The sequence below is a fragment of the Anolis sagrei genome, chromosome 4 (genome assembly GCF_037176765.1).
Source record: "Anolis sagrei isolate rAnoSag1 chromosome 4, rAnoSag1.mat, whole genome shotgun sequence".
In the NCBI taxonomy this organism is placed as follows: domain Eukaryota; kingdom Metazoa; phylum Chordata; class Lepidosauria; order Squamata; family Dactyloidae; genus Anolis; species Anolis sagrei.
Window position 1 is genome coordinate 211,524,759 of NC_090024.1, and position 12,841 is coordinate 211,537,599.

General features: G+C 41.6%; 1 protein-coding gene across 1 annotated transcript in view; it reads right to left on the reverse strand.

Annotated features, from left to right (window-relative positions):
• Positions 1 to 12,333, reverse strand: part of DLGAP4 (DLG associated protein 4) — a 431,492-nt gene extending 419,159 nt beyond the window's left edge. Inside the window, exon 1 of the mRNA XM_067468148.1 lies at positions 11,936 to 12,333. The gene's annotated coding sequence lies outside the window, so the exon portion shown is untranslated. The remainder of the gene's footprint in view (positions 1 to 11,935) is intronic.
• Between the last annotated feature and the right edge of the window lie 508 nt (positions 12,334 to 12,841).

Consider the following 12,841-nt stretch of genomic DNA (forward strand, 5'->3'; position numbering starts at 1 on the left):
GAGGCAAATGGAAACTCGCTTTCCCAGCAGCACTTTGTGCAGTGCGGGCATTGAAGGAGCATCTGTGCTCCCTCACAGGGCATGATGGGAGTTGAGGTTTTTCTCTGTGTGTGTTTCTCACTTTCTTTCTCAGCCAATCAGCGGCCAGGTTGACTGTGTCCATTCTCCTCCCCTCTTGTGGTGTGCATTTGGGAACAATTTCCTGGACCCACTCTTATGAGGATTTTTTTTTAAGTTATGGCAAAACTTTTTAAAATTCGCAAAACAATCAGTGTTTTGGTGAAACATTCTGAAACATGACAGCCTTGCAAGCGAGGAAGGGTTTTATGCTATTACGCCTAAATATGACAGAGAAGCAAGCCGCTAAATTTTCTACACCAGCATCAATGGACCAAATCTTACTTGCACGAAAACAAAAAACTTCCCCCAAATTCAGGAACTTTCTGAAAAATAGAACAAAAGGGATGAACACCTGAAAACAGCACAGAGTTTTCCCGAATTTCACAGCCCTGCTGGATAGTGGCCAAACTCTTGGATATAAAGTGATGAGATTTAGATCTTGGAATTGGCTCCTTACTAAGCAATAAATCTCATTGTTTGATCCTGAGTCAATTTCATTTTTAACCTACATCACAAAATGTGATGACTCCCACATAAAGAGCCCAGGCTCCCTAGATGAGAAAAACTAAACAGCTTGAGTCCTTTCATCAGATTCAACAAGCTACAATACATAGAACTAAATTCAAAAACCAGTCCTGTTTACAGAAGATGTGCTAAAATGAATGGGATGCTCATTTATTTCAATGGCTCTGCATTAAGTGGAAACAACTTTGGATTCAGCTATGTAAAATCTTACATCAGGGGTAGACACTGTCTGGAAGGCGTTGTTGTATCTCCCATCAGCTATGACCACTGATGTGGAATCATGGTCATTGCAGTTCAGCAATATCCAGAGGGCTCTCAGGATTCCAACTCCTGTCATGTATAATCCTACTTTTCCCAAAAGTCTATGAATGTGTCAATATAAAAACCCAGAAATATAAAATTCAGCTCACTGTGAGTTCCTCCACCTCTAAAAGGTCTGAGACTTCTGCCCTCTAATTATTTACTCTGATATGCCATGCAAAGCCAGACATGACATTCAGGAGACTTTTCTCATATCCTCTCTGTTGCAGCAAGAAGAGATGTTATCCTTGGAGGCATCCAACTGGATTTTAAAATAGAAGTCCCCAAAAAGCTTTTACAAAGCATGAAATGCAAATAACATGCTGCAAAGTGACACTATTTGGTTGCAGGAGAGACTGAATTCCCAGGGACAACCAGTCAAATTCGAGTGTTTTATTAGCATAGCATTTAAAGACGATACATCAGCAAAGAATTGCTTCTACAGGGTTATACTGAATAATTTGCATTGTGAGACATCGATCAATATTACAATTTCACCCAGAGGTCTAGCAGTTGAATGGGTCTGGAAGTCTTTACCATGCTCACACATTTCATACTTGGGAAGCCCTAAATGTGCTGCACAGCTTATATTACACAAAACTTCATGTGTATTTGGAGTTTCCAAATTTACACTTAAGGACGATTTCCACATTCTTGCATGGTTATATACTAAAGGATGAGAAGGACCGCCATATAATTAGGCCTTGTTCTTGGAAATACTATATTGTGATAGTGTATTTGGTAGTAGACCCATGCATAGCTCAAAAGACATATGTGAGGTGAGCTCCTATTTCCTTTACCCCAGGTCAGAAATTATGGGAGCTGTATTCTACAACAACTAAAAGACATCAGCTTGCCTATCCATGGGCTACTAAAAAGCAGTGTTATGTCTTGGTATTACATATCCTTCAACTGTACAGATTTCACAAGGACAGTCCCAATTAATCCTCAATCATTCTGCTACTTAAGATGCTCTTAAAATAAGTCCCACACTTATTCCCACTTTCCCCCTCTCTCCTTTACTTCCATTGCTGCAAACAGTTTTAAGTGCAAAAATAATTTCCATTCAATTTACTCGGTAGGAGGGAGTACGAGGTGGGGGTAAAATTTGTCCTTTTCAGCAAAAGGAAACTGGTGCAGACTTTTCTAGCTTGCCTGTTCTTCTTCATGAATAAATTTTACAATTGTGTCCACACCTTGATGTTCCTGGGCCACACTTGTCCAGTTTTCATTTGTGAAATATTGCAGTGTGTGCTATATGCTTCCTTTGTGGTCTGTTTTAAAATGACACCATCACACATTCCTGAGGAACCACTACACTGTGTTCTGTAAAGTCTTCCTCATTTTGACTTTCAATAGTTAAATCCCAGAGAGATCCAGAATTAATGAAGAATGTTGTGCACCTTGATACACATACATACACACACACACAAATATACACAAACACACACACATATACATACATAATGTAGGGGAAATGGATGGAACAGATGTGTGCAAGATGCAACTACAATTAAAATGCTTCCACGTTAAAAGAAAATTGAGATTAAGTGTGTCCCTAAACGCCAACAAGAACAGAGGAAAATGCAAGTTTTATAGAAAAAAGGCAGCACTTTGAAATGGATCCAAGAACAACTGTATATGTGATTACAATATCTAGAGAGTTATGCTACCTACAATAAAAGAATTCATGCTATGGATGCTCTGTTTTCCACTGGTTTGAAATTGGATAGATCGGTGCTCCAGCATTTTTCTAACATCAGTTTCAGTTCTTAAATGCTAGCTAGCGGAACAATGCACACACTCTCTTACCAAACTTTGGCTATTTGTCCCAGAGAAAAACAAGTGAAAATCAGCACTCAGTAGATGCCTGATTGCAGGCAATTTAAAGAGTACATTGAGTGCTTACTTCCAATCCTGCTGCACAATTGTCTGACTGGAAAATAAAGCAATTTTGTTGTTCTTGGTGTTGCAAGGAATAAGACAAGTTGTATCATGAATTAATGTTTGAAACCTGACACCAAACTGATTAGATCAATTTTGTTTTGTATTGTTTACTGGGTGGGCCTACTGCTATTTTTTTAATTAAACATTGGTCACATAAAAAGGCTACTCTGCTTTTATTAATTACTGTGCTGGCTATTTTATTTTATTAATTACTGCACTGGCATATATTTGAGATTAGGATTTGAGATTAAGGTTTCTGCAAGACCAGAAATATGAACTGGACCTGAGGCAAATAAGCAGGGAAATAGCTGCTAACATCTTCCTTTTCATTAACTATTCTTAGTGAAAACTAAAATTGCTAGAATTGCTTCATTGATATAAACCATATGTCTGTTTATATAATGGCCACATGTAAGCCCTCTAAGGACCTCATCACATTGATGAGGTCCCTGTTCTCAATTTGTGACCCTCCATGGTAAATTGGCGGGGCAGTGGAGCAATCCCAGCATCCTGTACCCCGCTTTTCCAGCAGCAATGCTTCCCCATCACACGTGTGGCTTCCCCCCCCCCCCCCCCGCACTAACCTGGTTGTTTGTAATGGAACATAGAAATGCTCCCATGCTGGCAGCATGGTGTTATAGGATGGTTGTGCCCCAGTTGAGCCCCAAAGCCCCACCAGAAGTGAGCCTACATTATCTGTTGGGAAATGTGGGGCTCCGTGGCTCAACTGGGGTGAAAGCATATTAGAACACTGAAAATTTGTCATGTGATGAAGTCCTAGGAGGACTTTTATGGCCTTTAATAACTCCATATTCCCCCAAATGTCCCTTTTATAGTCCAAAAGAGAGGATGAATTGCTCCTCCTGAAATCCTCCAGAAGCAGCCATTCACCTTGTAAGTAGATTGCCAGGTGCACCAACATGTCCTGTTTAATTTAATAAAACATATTTTTTATAAAGCAGTTAGATAACCAAGATGGACTTCCAATCATCTTTTTCCCTTTTGGTTTTCTAGTAGCATTTCTGGAAGGCCCTGCAACCCTCCAGACATTCTCAAGAATAAACTTGTGGCTTCTGGTCATCCCTGCTGTGAATCTGTCCCATTGAAATGGACTGGAGGAAGTTGACCAAGATGGTAAAAGGTATGGAAACTGAAGTTCATTTGCACAGCTCTTTGACTTTTTTCCACCTCTGCAATTTCATACCTTCCAACTGTCCTGATTTGGCAGCGACCATTCTGATTAATCCTCTGCTGCTCCCTTTTTTCAGATGATTTTAAAATGTCCCAATTTCTGTTGCATTGCTCTACTTTTCGCTTATGTTGATTGTTGCTAACTCTACTCAACTTCTCAACATGCAAAAATAGTTTGCACTCAATTAATTCAGCAGGGGGAGAGGGGGCAGAATTACCCTAACCTTTCCTAGAGTGCATAGGCAAAAGTAAATTGCTGCAGGCTTGTATTATTAATAACATTTGACATTTCAACTACACTCTGATATTGTTGGCTATAACTCCCAATTTTCATCAGTGAGATGTTGGAAGGAATTTGATTTTATGATTCCATGATTTCCTCAGATAGTACTGTGGTGAAGAATGCTAGAGTGGGGATGTGCAGCTAATGGGTGTTTCATGTCCCCTTCCAAGGCTATTTTGCAGTCCCCATGCCTTCAGATCCTAAATTGAAGTGGAAGCTAAGGACTCTATGGAGACCAAGAACTGAGGGAAAATGAGGAGTAAATGGGAGGAAGAGATACATGGTTGGATAGATATGATGTTGTAGTTGGGAAATGCTCATCCCTCTTGTTCATTTAATGTTGAATTAATCTGAGACCAAGGTCTTTATCCTTCATTACATCTTAGCCCCCTTGAACTGAAATATTTGCTGTGTTCCTTATCCCAGAACTGAACTCTGATATTGGAGCCTTGTCTACAGGTTATCCTAGGCTTTCCAGACATGGTTACTTGGAATCTCATGGAAGGATAATGTGCGTTTTTTGTTCAGTTGCAAAGACACACCACATAACTGCAGGATTCCAGTTGCCTCAAATGAGATGTTGCTTCAATTTTGCTGATTGTGCTACCAGTAGTATATGTGCAAGACTGGAACTTGAGTCAGTGAAATACACTGACATGTAAGTCTTTCTACCCCTCTTTGAAGAACAAGCACATTTTGCTGTACTCCAAGTTGGGCCTCCAACCCATCTGCCTCAGCAATGTCTATTCCCATGGAGTGAGACGGAAAGTGAGTAAGAGATATAAATAACATGAAGTGACCCAAGCATCCCAGAAAACACACAGTCCTTTGGGGAGGAGGGAATTATTTATTACCCAAAAAACACTCAAAATAGCACAAAGCTACTCATTTATCATCTAGCAAATGGCACTCTCTTCCAAGAACTTGACCAAAACAGACTCAAATTAGAAGTGTTAGCAAAAAAAACCCCAAAAACAAAAACAAAAAAACACAACAAATACTGATTTAACAAACAGTACTTTTATAGTCTACTTGGGAGTAAGGCAAAAACTATTCCTAACCATCAACATTATTGCCCACTCCATGTATACACTAACAAGCAGGCTCTTCAGGATCCCAGACCCATTGTGTCTACAAATGTTATTCTTAAGTTCTGGTAAGATTCCATCAGTGTTGCCCCTCTCTTGGGAAGACAGGCAGACAAATGCCTGGAAGAAGCAAAGACCACCAGCACTGGAGCATTTACTCAGCGCCACCAACTTCGCTGTCCAAATGTCCACTCACCATCTCCCAACGTAGTTACTTTACTCTCAGCTCAAGAATGGAAAACTGAATGTCAATGGACAACAAAGAGATTTAAAGATGGGGTTGAAGCTAACCTTTAAAAATTTAGCAAAAACACCAAGAACTGGGAAACTCTGGCACTTGAGCATTCTAACTGGAGGTCAGCTTTACTAACAGTGCTGTGGATTTTGAAGAGGCATGAATAGAGGATGAAAGGGAGAAATATGCCAAGAGGAAGGAGTGTCAAGCATATCCTTGTCATGATGCCCTCCCACTTGAAAACCTATTTCCTCATTATGACAGGCCATGTAGATCCAGAAGAGGTCTCTACAGTCACTTACGGACCCACCGCCAAGACTCTACACTAGGAGAGCAATCATACTCAGTCAGTAGTGGTCTCCTATAGTTTTTCCTTTGTAGCTCTACCTGGATATACAAGGACTGAGCCCACTGTGAAAACCACGACTGATGTACAGTTGTTATTCTTTCTTCCTTAATTTGAAAACAATACAATTCCATAAAAACAAGCATTACACATAGCCATGTTACTAATACCCCGTATTTTTAAAACATTGTTCTTGGATTCTAACAGGCACATGAAGTACAAGCATAGAAGGCATTCTGAAAGTCTTCTGCTCAGGAAGAGAATTTTACTTGCAATTCCTCTGTCAATTTGCTCACTTTTGAAAGACTCCATTTCAGACACATGAAGAGCTGAGTATGTTCTGCACAAAATGTACCCACAGCATCAGAGTACAAATGATCTGTCCTTTGTATACCTACCTAATTCCTTTGAAGTTAGTAGAATTCTGTTAATTTATACCAGCTGGTTCCAGATGTGGAAAAGAGCTCATACTCCACACAGTCCAGATTGTAATAACACAGGACTCATTGTGCTCTCAAACTGCCAGCCACAATAGTCCACAGCATCATCCCTCCCATTCTTTTCCCGACTCTCCCTTTCCCTCTCCCTGTCTCACATTAGGGGGGGTATCTATTAATTTTGTCCCCATTTCCAGATATTCTGAGAATACAAATGGTCTATCAACCTGGAAACCGTTCTGCTGAAGGGTCGTTCATAAATTCTCTAAGGAAACAAAATAAGTGAATGAAAGAACAAACACATTTTTGGGGCTGCTTTTTAAAACACCTGCTGATTGTGCTGTACATCACCTGCTCTGTGTGTGTGTGTCTATGCCTTCAAGCAGCCTATCAGCTTACGATGATCCAAAGAATTTCATAGGTTTTACCATACTCAAATATGATTTTGCCAATTCCAACCTCTCAAATGTAGGCTATAGCCATCCAACTGGTAGTCTGCCATCCAACTGCTGACCAGAGCTGACTCTACTTAGCTTCCAATATCAGACTGGATCTGGTGTCTGGTATATAGTTGGCAATAAATGTATGTTTTGAAGTAAACGGTCAATGCACTGCAAGTTAAACCAATTGCTTTCACTTGTACATGCATTACAAAATGATATGTTTATACAGTATATGCCAGGAGAGGAGATGCCAATTCATTTTCACTAACTGATCAAGATGGAGTGGTACTTTTAACTGCACATCACTTTGCCCCCATCATGAACACAGTACCTTTGGCAATGTCATTGTGACATTGCAAGGTGGGCATGCAGTTTTGTTACAGCTTCACTACATCACAGCAACAACAATGTATGCAGCCAAGGCAGCCTGTACCATTAGGTGGGATGAGGCAGCTGCCTCAGGCAAGAGACTGGGAACATCATGAAAGGGCAGCAAATTATTAGTCATTTAATATGTTATTACAGTTTTACTGCCAGGGAAAGGAGAGAAGCTTTGTGGGATTCTCACTCATTTTCTAAAAATAACCTGGCTGGCTTTTAGCTACTATGTGCCTGAATGGGGGTAGGGATGGGAGGTTAACATGTACTGTTCTGCCTCAGGCAACAAAATGTTTTAAGCTGACCTTATTTGCAGCACTTTTAGCAGTTCTGCAATGATGCAGTAGGTGCAAACCACTTCACTATGTGCCATAGGCGGTCCCGATGCATTCAAATTACAACCTCATCAAATGGGGCTGAATTCTTTTTGCCATGGAGCCTGCTGGCTCCCATCCCACCATGCACAGCTACTTCCAGTGTGACTCCTTAATAAAAGAGATGGGGAACTGGCATATGCCAAAGTGGCGGCAACACGGGAAGTTTTCCATGTTGCATACAGATCCATGGGGGAAGCCGGGTGGCAGACAATTTCTGCCATGGGATGAGGTAAAGGGAAAGCCAGGCAATATGGGGCATGGGGGGCTGGGTTACACATGCTTCCTGCTGGGCACTGCTAGATTCACCAAGATGCATGGTGATTCCAGCACCAAATAGGAGGAGCTCTTTACATATTTGCTATAGTTGTGTGAACTACTTCAGGGGATAAGCATTTACCTGCCCAAGGTGATAGACAAGACATACCTCCTACCATTACCGGCACAACAAGCCAACTGGACTGGCCAATGGACTTTACATCATAACTAGCAGTGAGATACTGTCTTCCACCATACTTGTAAACTAACCTCATATCTATACAGGCCAAATAAAATGAATTCACGTTGAAACCACTGAGAGCAGTTCACACAATGAATGGCAGTTCTGCAGCAGAAGCACTGGTTCTAGCTGTTATTCTAGAAATGGGGTCCTCAAACTTTTTAAGCTGAGTACTGGTTCATGGTCCTTCATTGTTGGGGGTGGATGGGACTGGACTTCAGTTTGAAAAAAATGAATGAATTCCTATGCACACTGACTATATCTTATTTGTAGTGCAAAACCAACAACAATACTGTATTTAATATGAAGAACAAATGTAACCAACAGAAACATAACAGTACTTCAATGGGAAATGTGGGCCTGCTTTTGGCTGATGAGATAGTCAAGTCAATTATGATTGTTGTTGTGTGTCTTCAGGTTGTTCCAGACTTAGTAACCCTAAGTCAGATTTAGCGCAGGGGCCTGGTAAAAGCACACAAGCCTTAGTTTGGGGACCCCTGATTGAGAACAATAAAACTCTAGTGACCCTAGTGTTTTTGACATGTGGACAGCAAATCAGGTCAGATCCAGAAAAATCCTGTGTCCACACATTAAAAAGGTCCATTGGTGTTTCTGCATCCAGATGCAGCTCCCCAGGAGAGCCTTGCTGACAGCCCACATCTGCTGATCACATGGCTGGGCACCCTGTTATGATGTTACCAGAAATGAGGTTATTAATAAGGCTCTGCTGGGGAGCTCCCTGAACCTGCTTCTGGCCTGCAAAACAATGGTCATAGCCCCCAGAAGAACAGGGCATTAATGCCAATGCTAGCCCTCTGGACTCCAAAAGGACTTTGGGGCATTTCTACAATGGTAGGCGCTGCATCCCAGACTACTTTGGAATATTTCAGTTATATGTATCCCTAAGTGATGAGGTTTGGGCCACTTAGTACACAGTGTTCAGTCCTCTCCTCCCTCAACTTGCTGCCATCTCACTCTGCCAATTGGTAGAGCTGTCCCTGGGATAACTTTGAATACATGGCTTCTTAATTTTCCATCCATTCTTTATTAATTTTACTTGTAGGCTGGCTCTGCATGGGAGCCTTTTTAGTCTGGGATGTTTTTAACAACTCCAATACAATGTGATATATTTATCATTTTAGATATACATTTCTTACAAACCCGGCACTTCTCTATATCAAATAAGTTTTGATCTTTTGCAAACAATGACAGGTGATACACTGGCTGATGGCGTTTACAAAAACTTGTATAGGATCTGTGTGCCCAAGGGGCCAAAGTTACTGAGGATAGATATAAATATAGATTTATATTCACAGGCTTCATCAGCAAGGGACTACATATGCCTCAGTCACCAAAACTCCTCCAATCGCTTTTTGATGTGAACAGCACTTTACCGCACAGCACCCCCTGCTGATCTCCTTATGGCATGACACATGTTTTCTGCAGCTGCAGATTTTGAAAGAAAATCCAGTACAAGCTATAACCAGGAGTACAAGAAAAATGGGAAAGAGCTGAGTGGTCTGCATTGCACTTGTTCATTGTTTTAGCATGCAACCTTAATGGGACATACTTGTAACAAGTACAAAAATCATATTTTCTAATACGGAAGGTAGTCCCTGATTTGTATTGAAGCTGGCAAAGAATATGACTCCAAAGTTGGATTGGTGGGGAGGGGGCAGGCATTGGAGACACCTATGAAAAGTGAAAATAGATAAGACATTGTATAGCTTATTGGCTCTCAGATTTCTGCTCCCCTCTTTCTGTTGACCTTCAAAGGGGCCTAATTCCTCTAGTCTGTTGGTGCTCCCATGTCTTGGATTACAACTCTCTGACCCCAATGGTGTGGACACTGGACAATGCTTAGGAATAATGGGAGTTGTAGTTCAAATCATACAAAGGCCATCAAGCTTCCTATCCTGCCTTTAGCTACTTCAAACTTCTATTGAAGTTCACACCTCCATCCCATATTGTTCCATATCCAAGAAGATCTAATAAAGACTGAAAGATTTCCAGAATCATCCCACATCTCTATAACTGGAATGACTCTTGCCAGAACGGAAACATGACACTTTTTCATTCCTTCCAGCTCCATTGTCTACATATTCACAACATTATACGAACACCTGAAATGGGGAAGAGGGCAACATTAGAACTTTCCCACCCTCTTATTTTGGGAAAGCTCTTTTTCCTTCTGCTTTCCCACAGCCATGCAGGTTGAAGAGAAACATCTTAATGAACCAAATTCCACAATCCTTTTTTTACCCTCCCACTTTACTGCTACAAGGTGGGGAATTGCTATTGGCTGGAAAAGGTTTATTGTGTCCAGGTGGTATATGCATACATGCCCATTCTTTCATTGCCACAGGACTGCTTTGAATGGTCACGCACATACACTCACATACCATGTACACTGTTGCTCATCACATTTCTACACACGGGTGAGCCAACCCATGCTCAATTAATCATCACCCACCTACCCACCCTGACAAAGGAATATTAATGTCACAAATGTCAAGTCTTCCATTATCACAGTTGCACACATATGTGCTCCCTTATGGGTATGTGCACACATATATCCAGATCTAGATATAAATACACAGATACATATATGCTGATCACATACATCAGTGCTTAGCTCTGTGAGTGCTGAGTCTTCCTGAAGTGAGGTGCAGGGAGACTGCAGACTAAGGAAACAGGTTCAAAGCTTAGAACATGAGTCTTGGCCATGTGAGTTGGCAAATCTCCTAAATTTTCACCAGTGATTAGGTATATCCCCACCTCCTATTCCAGAATAATAAAGCTTCTGGAGGCAGATTGGTTATCTATGAATATGTTTTCCAAGTTTCCAGGATATTAATATTAAGTAATTGTACTCTGTGCCTTCATTCATCATGGTCATGTTTTGTTGCTTTTTACAATGGTATTGTCCAAAAAAGGTAGATAATACATATCTCTACAATAAATACTTGTAGCGGTTTTGCTCTGACAGCAATCACACCATGCCATACCTTAGGATATCAAAATAAAGCCAACACTTTTCAGACTATTTCTCAACAATAGAATAGGATCACTTGCCCATGATTGTGTCTCCCAGTCCTTTGGGGATGTTATTTGGGACCAACTTAGTGGGCCTGAATACGAACCACCCACCCATGGCTCTTCTGCCCATCACCATGGTATCTGACTTGTGACGCATAAAATCAATAGCAACACAGAACACTCAAACCCTGCTGCCAAGTACAATAATATTAAATGGCTTCCTTCTCCTCAACACTATTTTGTCGTGATTTCCCCTCCAGGTTGATGGGGACCTTCATTCTTTCTCTTGCCTTCGTCTAATACAGGCTAACAAGAGGCAGGTACCCGTGGTTACAGCAGGTATGTCTCAAGGTCTTAAGAACCGAAGAGGCACAGAGGGAATGATCAAGATGGGTCAGGGCTGAAGACTGACAGAAACAAAACAATGCACTAAGTTCTCTGCATGAATCACCAGCATCTTAGGGCTGTTGAATGAAAAGAGGGAAGAGAACAAAACAGTTCCCCTCATAACCACAACAGATTTCTCACCCACCCCACCCACCATCTCCACCTCATTTGAAAAAAAGACAGCATGACAGTCATAACAACACTGGAGTGCCTACATTTCCCATTTTCTTATGGAAAAGAAAACCCCTGTCAAATGGCAATTAAAGCCCCACAGACAACATCTTCTTCTCCCCCCGCCCCACTGATTTTGGCATAAGAAAAATAAAGATCAGGCTGGACTCACCTGGATGTCAAAGGAAGGGACAGCAGACGTTCCACCAGCAGGTGCTCTCCCTTGCAGTATAGTACTTGTCCAAAGAAAGCTTCGTGGGAAAGCTTTGTCTTAACTGTTGTCTCAGTTCTGTCTTCTTTCTCTTGTCTGCTTCCCTCCCCTCTTTTTTTCCGTCTTCAAAGAAAAAAAAAATCCTCTTTTCTATGCAGCAGCCAGCGTCCTCCCCATAATGATCACTGATGCGATGCCCATTCATTCAGGTTTTTCTCCCTCTTCCGCCTCTCTTTCCCAGCCTCCTGGATTGAGGTTGTTAGTGATGCTGCAGCAGTGCTGAGATCCCCCCTGAGAGTACAGCGCAGAGAGGATGGGAGGGGGAAAGAGGGAGAGAGGGAGAAAAGGAGAAAAGGCAGAGATGAAAAAAGAGAGAAAGAGAGAGAGGAAGGCAGGCCCCAAAACCAGATCTGGATTTGTGGAGGAGTCTGGAATACTACAAAACATCCACATAAAGGAAACTAGGACAGGGAAAGAGCTGGGCCAAAGCTTTTGCTGCAACACTGTATTATTGTGCCTCTGGCAACCTGAATCATGGGTAAGGTCAACACACCAGAAAATCTGAGGCACTCAATAAGTTATTAGCAAGAAGATGCAGATGATACAAAGAGGCAGGAAACAGACCAACACTGCTTAATCTGAAACTTCACCAGTGTTTTTACTGTATGCCTTGATTTTTGCAGACAGCTAAAGTCTCACAGGCTAGAATGAACTGCTGCAATTTAGCAGGTGAAATCCAGCATGAAATAAAGGCACCAGCTGTGGACAATTCCCTTTGTTTTGGAGGCATGGTTAAAAACAAGCAAAGAGGGTGTGGGATCTGTCCACTGTTGTTGTAAGGGTTTTCATGGACTGGAGAATGACAGC